The sequence below is a fragment of the Bombina bombina genome, chromosome 9, assembly GCF_027579735.1.
Source record: "Bombina bombina isolate aBomBom1 chromosome 9, aBomBom1.pri, whole genome shotgun sequence".
Classification (NCBI taxonomy): Eukaryota; Metazoa; Chordata; class Amphibia; order Anura; family Bombinatoridae; genus Bombina; species Bombina bombina.
In genome coordinates, this window is record NC_069507.1 from 131,736,540 (window position 1) to 131,749,221 (window position 12,682).

Below are 12,682 nucleotides of genomic sequence, written 5' to 3' on the forward strand. Positions count from 1 at the left end.
TTAATTATTAAGAATACTGTGACAACAAATATGATTGGTGTAAATATTTTTAAAGTAGGCCTGGCACACAGGCTTGGAAGGCAGTAGAAAAGTGCAATTCTAGGGCACGAGCAAACTGAGGATTAAGATCAACAATCAAAATTTTTTTAATTTTAATTAGTAACTATACTGTCTGTGACAACAATTATGATTGGTGTAAATAGTTGGCTAGACGGCCTGGCACAAAAGGCTGGCAGGCAGGAGGTAAATGCAATTCAAGGACACTAGGAGACTGAATACTGACAGTCAAAACAGTGATGATTGACAATTTTTGCAATACTGTTTAAAGAAATATGATTGCTGGCAATAATTGGCTAGGTGGGCCTGGCACACAGGCTGCAAGGCAGGAGGAAAGTGCAATTCAATGGCACGAGCAAACTGAGGATTCACAACAACTATTACCAAAAAATTTTAATTTTTAATTATTAAGAATACTGTGACAACAAATATGATTGGTGTAAATATTTTTCAAGTAGGCCTGGCACACAGGCTTGGAAGGCAGTAGAAAAGTATAATTCTAGGGCACGAGCAAACTGAGGATTAAGATCAACAATCAATAATTTTTTAATTTTATTTAGTAACTGTACTGTCACAACAATTATGATTGGTGTAAATAGTTGGCAAGATTGCCTGGCACAAAAGGCTGGCAGGCAGGAGGTAAATGCAATTCAATGGCACGAGCAAACTGAGGATTCACAACAACTATTACCAAAATGTTTAATTTTTAATTATTAAGAATACTGGGACAACAAATATGATTGGTGTAAATATTTTTCAAGTAGGCCTGGCACACAGGCTTGGAAGGCAGTAGAAAAGTGCAATTCTAGGGCACAAGCAAACTGAGGATTAAGATCATCAACAATCAAGAATTTTTTCATTTTAATTAGTAACTATACTGTGACAAAAAAATTATGATTGGTGTAACTTGTTGGCAAGACGGCCTGGCACAAAAGGCTGGCAGGCAGGAGGTAGATGGAATTCAAGGACACTAGGAGACTGATTACTGACAGTCAAAACAGTGATGATTGACAATTTTTGCAATACTGTTAAAAGAAATATGATTGCTGGCAATAATTGGCTAGGTAGGCCTAGCACACAGCAGGCTGCAAGGCAGGAGGAAAGTGCAATTCAATGGCACCAGCAAACTGAGGATTCACAACAACTATTACCAAAAATTTTAATTTTTAATTATTAAGAATACTGTGACAACAAATATGATTGGTGTAAATATTTTGAAAGTAGGCCTGGCAAACAGGCTTGGAAGGCAGTAGAAAAGTTTAATACTAGGGCACGAGCAAACTGAGGATTAAGATCAACAATCAAAATTTTTTTTAATTTTAATTAGTAACTGTACTGTGACAACAACTATGATTGGTGTAAATAGTTGGCAAGACGGCCTGACACAAAAGGCTGGCAGGCAGGAGGTAAATGCAATTCAAGGACACTAGGAGACTGATTACTGACAGTCAAAACAGTGATGATTGACAATTTTTGCAATACTGTTAAAAGAAATATGATTGCTGGCAATAATTGGCTAGGTGGGCCTAGCACACAGCAGGCTGCAAGGCAGGAGGAAAGTGCAATTCAATGGCACCAGCAAACTGAGGATACACAACAACTATTACCAACAATTTTAATTTTTAATTATTAAGAATACTGTGACAACAAATATGATTGGTGTAAATATTTTGAAAGTAGGCCTGGCACACAGGCTTGGAAGGCAGTAGAAAAGTATAATACTAGGGCACGAGCAAACTGAGGATTAAGATCAACAATCAAGAATTTTTTAATTTTATTTAGTAACTGTACTGTGACAACAATTATGATTGGTGTAAATAGTTGGCAAGATTGCCTGGCACAAAAGGCTGGCAGGCAGGAGGTAAATGCAATTCAAGGACACTAGGAGACTGATTACTGACAGTCAAAACAGTGATGATTGACAATTTTTGCAATACTGTTAAAAGAAATATGATTGCTGGCAATAATTGGCTAGGTGGGCCTAGCACACAGCAGGCTGCAAGGCAGGAGGAAAGTGCAATTCAATGGCACAAGCAAACTGAGGATTCACAACTATTACCAAAAATTTTAATTTTTAATTATTAAGAATACTGTGACAACAAATATGATTGGTGTAAATATTTTGAAAGTAGTCCTGGCACACAGGCTTGGAAGGCAGTAGAAAAGTGCAATTCTAGGGCACAAGCAAACTGAGGATTAAGATCATCAACAATCAAGAATTTTTTAATTTTAATTAGTAACTATACTGTGACAAAAAAATTATGATTGGTGTAAATAGTTGGCAAGACGGCCTGGCACAAAAGGCTGGCAGGCAGGAGGTAGATGCAATTCAAGGAAACTAGGAGACTGATTACTGACAGTCAAAACAGTGATGATTGACAATTTTTGCAATACTGTTAAAAGAAATATGATTGCTGGCAATAATTGGCTAGGTGGGCCTGGCACACAGGCTGCAAGGCAGGAGGAAAGTGCAATTCAATGGCACGAGCAAACTGAGGATTCACAACAACTATTACCAAAAATTTTAATTTTTAATTATTAAGAATACTGTGACAACAAATATGATTGGTGTAAATATGTTTCAAGTAGGCCTGGCACACAGGCTTGGAAGGCAGTAGAAAAGTGCAATTCTAGGCCTCGAGTAAACTGAGGATTAAGATCATCAACAATCAAGAATTTTTTAATTTTAATTAGTAACTATACTGTCTGTGACAACAATTATGATTGGTGTAAATAGTTGGCTAGATGGCCTGGCACAAAAGGCTGGCAGGCAGGAGGTAAATGCAATTCAAGGACACTAGGAGACTGAATACTGACAGTCAAAACAGTGATAATTGACAATTTTTGCAATACTGTTAAAAGAAATATGATTGCTGGCAATAATTGGCTAGGTGGGCCTGGCACACAGACTGCAAGGCAGGAGGAAAGTGCAATTCAATGGCACGAGCAAACTGAGGATTCACAACAACTATTACCAAAAATTTTAATTTTTAATTATTAAGAATACTGTGACAACAAATATGATTGGTGTAAATATGTTTCAAGTAGGCCTGGCACACAGGCTTGGAAGGCAGTAGAAAAGTATAATACTAGGGCACGAGCAAACTGAGGATTAAGATCAACAATCAAAAAATTTTTTAATTTTAATTAGTAACTGTACTGTGACAACAATTATGATTGGTGTAAATAGTTGGCAAGACGGCCTGACACAAAAGGCTGGCAGGCAGGAGGTAAATGCAATTCAAGGACACTAGGAGACTGATTACTGACAGTCAAAACAGTGATGATTGACAATTTTTGCAATACTGTTAAAAGAAATATGATTGCTGGCAATAATTGGCTAGGTGGGCCTAGCACACAGCAGGCTGCAAGGCAGGAGGAAAGTGCAATTCAATGGCACGAGCAAACTGAGGATTCACAACAACTATTACCAAAAATTTTAATTTTTAATTATTAAGAATACTGTGACAACAAATATGATTGGTGTAAATATTTTTCAAGTAGGCCTGGCACACAGGCTTGAAAGGCAGTAGAAAAGTGCAATTCTAGGGCACGAGCAAACTGAGGATTAAGATCAACAATCAAAATTTTTTTAATTTTAATTAGTAACTATACTGTCTGTGACAACAATTATGATTGGTGTAAATAGTTGGCTAGACGGCCTGGCACAAAAGGCTGGCAGGCAGGAGGTAAATGCAATTCAAGGACACTAGGAGACTGAATACTGACAGTCAAAACAGTGATGATTGACAATTTTTGCAATACTGTTAAAAGAAATATGATTGCTGGCAATAATTGGCTAGGTGGGCCTGGCACACAGGCTGCAAGGCAGGAGGAAAGTGCAATTCAATGGCACGAGCAAACTGAGGATTCACAACAACTATTACCGAAAATTTTAATTTTTAATTATTAAGAATACTGTGACAACAAATATGATTGGTGTAAATATTTTTCAAGTAGGCCTGGCACACAGGCTTGGAAGGCAGTAGAAAAGTGCAATTCTAGGGCACGAGCAAACTGAGGATTAAGATCAACAATCAAAATTTTTTTAATTTTAATTAGTAACTATACTGTCTGTGGCAACAATTATGATTGGTGTAAATAGTTGGCTAGACGGCCTGGCACAAAAGGCTGGCAGGCAGGAGGTAAATGCAATTCAAGGACACTAGGAGACTGAATACTGACAGTCAAAACAGTGATGATTGACAATTTTTGCAATACTGTTTAAAGAAATATGATTGCTGGCAATAATTGGCTAGGTGGGCCTGGCACACAGGCTGCAAGGCAGGAGGAAAGTGCAATTCAATGGCACGAGAAAACTGAGGATTCACAACAACTATTACCAAAAATTTTAATTTTTAATTATTAAGAATACTGTGACAACAAATATGATTGGTGTAAATATTTTTCAAGTAGGCCTGGCACACAGGCTTGAAAGGCAGTAGAAAAGTACAATTCTAGGGCACGAGCAAACTGAGGATTAAGATCAACAATCAAATTTTTTTTAATTTTAATTAGTAACTATACTGTCTGTGACAACAATTATGATTGGTGTAAATAGTTGGCTAGACGGCCTGGCACAAAAGGCTGGCAGGCAGGAGGTAAATGCAATTCAAGGACACTAGGAGACTGAATACTGACAGTCAAAACAGTGATGATTGACAATTTTTGCAATACTGTTAAAAGAAATATGATTGCTGGCAATAATTGGCTAGGTGGGCCTGGCACACAGGCTGCAAGGCAGGAGGAAAGTGCAATTCAATGGCACGAGCAAACTGAGGATTCACAACAACTATTACCAAAAATTTTAATTTTTAATTATTAAGAATACTGTGACAACAAATATGATTGGTGTAAATATTTTTCAAGTAGGCCTGGCACACAGGCTTGGAAGGCAGTAGAAAAGTGCAATTCTAGGGCACGAGCAAACTGAGGATTAAGATCAACAATCAAATTTTTTTTAATTTTAATTAGTAACTATACTGTCTGTGACAACAATTATGATTGGTGTAAATAGTTGGCTAGACGGCCTGGCACAAAAGGCTGGCAGGCAGGAGGTAAATGCAATTCAAGGACACTAGGAGACTGAATACTGACAGTCAAAACAGTGATGATTGACAATTTTTGCAATACTGTTAAAAGAAATATGATTGCTGGCAATAATTGGCTAGGTGGGCCTGGCACACAGGCTGCAAGGCAGGAGGAAAGTGCAATTCAATGGCACGAGCAAACTGAGGATTCACAACAACTATTACCAAAAATTTTAATTTTTAATTATTAAGAATACTGTGACAACAAATATGATTGGTGTAAATATTTTTCAAGTAGGCCTGGCACACAGGCTTGAAAGGCAGTAGAAAAGTGCAATTCTAGGGCACGAGCAAACTGAGGATTAAGATCAACAATCAAAAATTTTTTAATTTTAATTAGTAACTATACTGTCTGTGACAACAATTATGATTGGTGTAAATAGTTGGCTAGACGGCCTGGCACAAAAGGCTGGCAGGCAGGAGGTAAATGCAATTCAAGGACACTAGGAGACTGAATACTGACAGTCAAAACAGTGATGATTGACAATTTTTGCAATACTGTTAAAAGAAATATGATTGCTGGCAATAATTGGCTAGGTGGGCCTGGCACACAGGCTGCAAAGCAGGAGGAAAGTGCAATTCAATGGCACGAGCAAACTGAGGATTCACAACAACTATTACCAAAAATTTTAATTTTTAATTATTAAGAATACTGTGACAACAAATATGATTGGTGTAAATATTTTTCAAGTAGGCCTGGCACACAGGCTTGGAAGGCAGTAGAAAAGTGCAATTCTAGGGCATGAGCAAACTGAGGATTAAGATCAACAATCAAAATTTTTTTAATTTTAATTAGTAACTATACTGTCTGTGACAACAATTATGATTGGTGTAAATAGTTGGCTAGACGGCCTGGCACAAAAGGCTGGCAGGCAGGAGGTAAATGCAATTCAAGGACACTAGGAGACTGAATACTGACAGTCAAAACAGTGATGATTGACCATTTTTGCAATACTGTTTAAAGAAATATGATTGCTGGCAATAATTGGCTAGGTGGGCCTGGCACACAGGCTGCAAGGCAGGAGGAAAGTGCAATTCAATGGCACGAGCAAACTGAGGATTCACAACAACTATTACCAAAAATTTTAATTTTTAATTATTAAGAATACTGTGACAACAAATATGATTGGTGTAAATATTTTTAAAGTAGGCCTGGCACACAGGCTTGGAAGGCAGTAGAAAAGTGCAATTCTAGGGCACGAGCAAACTGAGGATTAAGATCAACAATCAAAAATTTTTTAATTTTAATTAGTAACTATACTGTCTGTGACAACAATTATGATTGGTGTAAATAGTTGGCTAGACGGCCTGGCACAAAAGGCTGGCAGGCAGGAGGTAAATGCAATTCAAGGACACTAGGAGACTGAATACTGACAGTCAAAACAGTGATGATTGACAATTTTTGCAATACTGTTTAAAGAAATATGATTGCTGGCAATAATTGGCTAGGTGGGCCTGGCACACAGGCTGCAAGGCAGGAGGAAAGTGCAATTCAATGGCACGAGCAAACTGAGGATTCACAACAACTATTACCAAAAAATTTTAATTTTTAATTATTAAGAATACTGTGACAACAAATATGATTGGTGTAAATATTTTGAAAGTAGGCCTGGCAAACAGGCTTGGAAGGCAGTAGAAAAGTTTAATACTAGGGCACGAGCAAACTGAGGATTAAGATCAACAATCAAAATTTTTTTTAATTTTAATTAGTAACTGTACTGTGACAACAACTATGATTGGTGTAAATAGTTGGCAAGACGGCCTGACACAAAAGGCTGGCAGGCAGGAGGTAAATGCAATTCAAGGACACTAGGAGACTGATTACTGACAGTCAAAACAGTGATGATTGACAATTTTTGCAATACTGTTAAAAGAAATATGATTGCTGGCAATAATTGGCTAGGTGGGCCTAGCACACAGCAGGCTGCAAGGCAGGAGGAAAGTGCAATTCAATGGCACCAGCAAACTGAGGATACACAACAACTATTACCAACAATTTTAATTTTTAATTATTAAGAATACTGTGACAACAAATATGATTGGTGTAAATATTTTGAAAGTAGGCCTGGCACACAGGCTTGGAAGGCAGTAGAAAAGTATAATACTAGGGCACGAGCAAACTGAGGATTAAGATCAACAATCAAGAATTTTTTAATTTTATTTAGTAACTGTACTGTGACAACAATTATGATTGGTGTAAATAGTTGGCAAGATTGCCTGGCACAAAAGGCTGGCAGGCAGGAGGTAAATGCAATTCAAGGACACTAGGAGACTGATTACTGACAGTCAAAACAGTGATGATTGACAATTTTTGCAATACTGTTAAAAGAAATATGATTGCTGGCAATAATTGGCTAGGTGGGCCTAGCACACAGCAGGCTGCAAGGCAGGAGGAAAGTGCAATTCAATGGCACAAGCAAACTGAGGATTCACAACTATTACCAAAAATTTTAATTTTTAATTATTAAGAATACTGTGACAACAAATATGATTGGTGTAAATATTTTGAAAGTAGTCCTGGCACACAGGCTTGGAAGGCAGTAGAAAAGTGCAATTCTAGGGCACAAGCAAACTGAGGATTAAGATCATCAACAATCAAGAATTTTTTAATTTTAATTAGTAACTATACTGTGACAAAAAAATTATGATTGGTGTAAATAGTTGGCAAGACGGCCTGGCACAAAAGGCTGGCAGGCAGGAGGTAGATGCAATTCAAGGAAACTAGGAGACTGATTACTGACAGTCAAAACAGTGATGATTGACAATTTTTGCAATACTGTTAAAAGAAATATGATTGCTGGCAATAATTGGCTAGGTGGGCCTGGCACACAGGCTGCAAGGCAGGAGGAAAGTGCAATTCAATGGCACGAGCAAACTGAGGATTCACAACAACTATTACCAAAAATTTTAATTTTTAATTATTAAGAATACTGTGACAACAAATATGATTGGTGTAAATATGTTTCAAGTAGGCCTGGCACACAGGCTTGGAAGGCAGTAGAAAAGTGCAATTCTAGGCCTCGAGTAAACTGAGGATTAAGATCATCAACAATCAAGAATTTTTTAATTTTAATTAGTAACTATACTGTCTGTGACAACAATTATGATTGGTGTAAATAGTTGGCTAGATGGCCTGGCACAAAAGGCTGGCAGGCAGGAGGTAAATGCAATTCAAGGACACTAGGAGACTGAATACTGACAGTCAAAACAGTGATGATTGACAATTTTTGCAATACTGTTAAAAGAAATATGATTGCTGGCAATAATTGGCTAGGTGGGCCTGGCACACAGACTGCAAGGCAGGAGGAAAGTGCAATTCAATGGCACGAGCAAACTGAGGATTCACAACAACTATTACCAAAAATTTTAATTTTTAATTATTAAGAATACTGTGACAACAAATATGATTGGTGTAAATATGTTTCAAGTAGGCCTGGCACACAGGCTTGGAAGGCAGTAGAAAAGTATAATACTAGGGCACGAGCAAACTGAGGATTAAGATCAACAATCAAAAAATTTTTTAATTTTAATTAGTAACTGTACTGTGACAACAATTATGATTGGTGTAAATAGTTGGCAAGACGGCCTGACACAAAAGGCTGGCAGGCAGGAGGTAAATGCAATTCAAGGACACTAGGAGACTGATTACTGACAGTCAAAACAGTGATGATTGACAATTTTTGCAATACTGTTAAAAGAAATATGATTGCTGGCAATAATTGGCTAGGTGGGCCTAGCACACAGCAGGCTGCAAGGCAGGAGGAAAGTGCAATTCAATGGCACGAGCAAACTGAGGATTCACAACAACTATTACCAAAAATTTTAATTTTTAATTATTAAGAATACTGTGACAACAAATATGATTGGTGTAAATATTTTGAAAGTAGGCCTGGCACACAGGCTTGGAAGGCAGTAGAAAAGTGCAATTCTAGGGCACGAGCAAACTGAGGATTAAGATCAACAATCAAATTTTTTTTAATTTTAATTAGTAACTATACTGTCTGTGACAACAATTATGATTGGTGTAAATAGTTGGCTAGACGGCCTGGCACAAAAGGCTGGCAGGCAGGAGGTAAATGCAATTCAAGGACACTAGGAGACTGAATACTGACAGTCAAAACAGTGATGATTGACAATTTTTGCAATACTGTTTAAAGAAATATGATTGCTGGCAATAATTGGCTAGGTGGGCCTGGCACACAGGCTGCAAGGCAGGAGGAAAGTGCAATTCAATGGCACGAGCAAACTGAGGATTCACAACAACTATTACCAAAATTTTTAATTTTTAATTATTAAGAATACTGTGACAACAAATATGATTGGTGTTAATATTTTTCAAGTAGGCCTGGCACACAGGCTTAGAAGGCAGTAGAAAAGTGCAATTCTAGGGCACAAGCAAACTGAGGATTAAGATCATCAACAATCAAGAATTTTTTAATTTTAATTAGTAACTATACTGTGACAAAAAATTATGATTGGTGTAAATAGTTGGCAAGACGGCCTGGCACAAAAGGCTGGCAGGCAGGAGGTAGATGCAATTCAAGGACACTAGCAGACTGATTACTGACAGTCAAAACAGTGATGATTGACAATTTTTGCAATACTGTTAAAAGAAATATGATTGCTGGTAATAATTGGCTAGGTGGGCCTAGCACACAGCAGGCTGCAAGGCAGGAGGAAAGTGCAATTCAATGGCACCAGCAAACTGAGGATTCACAACAACTATTACCAAAATTTTTAATTTTTAATTATTAAGAATACTGTGACAACAAATATGATTGGTGTAAATATTTTGAAAGTAGGCCTGGCACACAGGCTTGGAAGGCAGTAGAAAAGTATAATACTAGGGCACGAGCAAACTGAGGATTAAGATCAACAATCAAAATTTTTTTTAATTTTAATTAGTAACTGTACTGTGACAACAATTATGATTGGCGTAAATAGTTGGCAAGACGGCCTGACACAAAAGGCTGGCAGGCAGGAGGTAAATGCAATTCAAGGACACTAGGAGACTGATTACTGACAGTCAAAACAGTGATGATTGACAATTTTTGCAATACTGTTAAAAGAAATATGATTGCTGGCAATAATTGGCTAGGTGGGCCTAGCACACAGCAGGCTGCAAGGCAGGAGGAAAGTGCAATTCAATGGCACTAGCAAACTGAGGATTCACAACAACTATTACCAAAAATTTTAATTTTTAATTATTAAGAATACTGTGACAACAAATATGATTGGTGTAAATATGTTTCAAGTAGGCCTGGCACACAGGCTTGGAAGGCAGTAGAAAAGTGCAATTCTTGGGCTCGAGCAAACTGAGGATTAAGATCAACAATCAATTTTTTTTTTATTTTAATTAGTAACTATACTGTCTGCGACAACAATTATGATTGGTGTAAATAGTTGGCTAGACGACCTGGCACAAAAGGCTGGCAGGCAGGAGGTAAATGCAATTCAAGGACACTAGGAGACTGAATACTGACAGTCAAAACAGTGATGATTGACAATTTTTGCAATACTGTTTAAAGAAATATGATTGTTGGCAATAATTGGCTAGGTGGGCCTGGCACACAGGCTGCAAGGCAGGAGGAAAGTGCAATTCAATGGCACGAGCAAACTGAGGATTCACAACAACTATTACCAAAATTTTTAATTTTTAATTATTAAGAATACTGTGACAACAAATATGATTGGTGTAAATATTTTTCAAGTAGGCCTGGCACACAGGCTTAGAAGGCAGTAGAAAAGTGCAATTCTAGGGCACAAGCAAACTGAGGATTAAGATCATCAACAATCAAGAATTTTTTAATTTTAATTAGTAACTATACTGTGACAAAAAATTATGATTGGTGTAAATAGTTGGCAAGACGGCCTGGCACAAAAGGCTGGCAGGCAGGAGGTAGATGCAATTCAAGGACACTAGGAGACTGATTACTGACAGTCAAAACAGTGATGATTGACAATTTTTGCAATACTGTTAAAAGAAATATGATTGCTGGCAATAATTGGCTAGGTGGGCCTAGCACACAGCAGGCTGCAAGGCAGGAGGAAAGTGCAATTCAATGGCACCAGCACACTGAGGATTCACAACAACTATTACCAAAAATTTTAATTTTTAATTATTAAGAATACTGTGACAACAAATATGATTGGTGTAAATATTTTGAAAGTAGGCCTGGCACACAGGCTTGGAAGGCAGTAGAAAAGTATAATACTAGGGCACGAGCAAACTGAGGATTAAGATCAACAATCAAAAATTTTTTTAATTTTAATTAGTAACTGTACTGTGACAACAATTATGATTGGTGTAAATAGTTGGCAAGACGGCCTGACACAAAAGGCTGGCAGGCAGGAGGTAAATGCAATTCAAGGACACTAGGAGACTGATTACTGACAGTCAAAACAGTGATGATTGACAATTTTTGCAATACTGTTAAAAGAAATATGATTGCTGGCAATAATTGGCTAGGTGGGCCTAGCACACAGCAGGCTGCAAGGCAGGAGGAAAGTGCAATTCAATGGCACGAGCAAACTGAGGATTCACAACAACTATTACCAAAAATTTTAATTTTTAATTATTAAGAATACTGTGACAACAAATATGATTGGTGTAAATATTTTGAAAGTAGGCCTGGCACACAGGCTTGGAAGGCAGTAGAAAAGTGCAATTCTAGGGCACGAGCAAACTGAGGATTAAGATCAACAATCAAAATTTTTTTAATTTTAATTAGTAACTATACTGTCTGTGACAACAATTATGATTGGTGTAAATAGTTGGCTAGACGGCCTGGCACAAAAGGCTGGCAGGCAGGAGGTAAATGCAATTCAAGGACACTAGGAGACTGAATACTGACAGTCAAAACAGTGATGATTGACAATTTTTGCAATACTGTTTAAAGAAATATGATTGCTGGCAATAATTGGCTAGGTGGGCCTGGCACACAGGCTGCAAGGCAGGAGGAAAGTGCAATTCAATGGCACGAGCAAACTAAGGATTCACAACAACTATTACCAAAATTTTTAATTTTTAATTATTAAGAATACTGTGACAACAAATATGATTGGTGTAAATATTTTTCAAGTAGGCCTGGCACACAGGCTTGGAAGGCAGTAGAAAAGTGCAATTCTTGGGCTCGAGCAAACTGAGGATTAAGATCAACAATCAATTTTTTTTTAATTTTAATTAGTAACTATACTGTCTGCGACAACAATTATGATTGGTGTAAATAGTTGGCTAGACGACCTGGCACAAAAGGCTGGCAGGCAGGAGGTAAATGCAATTCAAGGACACTAGGAGACTGAATACTGACAGTCAAAACAGTGATGATTGACAATTTTTGCAATACTGTTTAAAGAAATATGATTGTTGGCAATAATTGGCTAGGTGGGCCTGGCACACAGGCTGCAAGGCAGGAGGAAAGTGCAATTCAATGGCACGAGCAAACTGAGGATTCACAACAACTATTACCAAAATTTTTAATTTTTAATTATTAAGAATACTGTGACAACAAATATGATTGGTGTAAATATTTTTC

General features: G+C 37.5%; 1 protein-coding gene across 1 annotated transcript in view; it reads left to right on the forward strand.

Moving 5' to 3' along the window:
• The window catches only part of LOC128640069 (glycine N-acyltransferase-like), a 275,216-nt gene that overhangs the window by 92,489 nt on the left and 170,045 nt on the right, over nucleotides 1–12,682 (forward strand). The gene's annotated exons all lie outside the window — the stretch shown is intronic.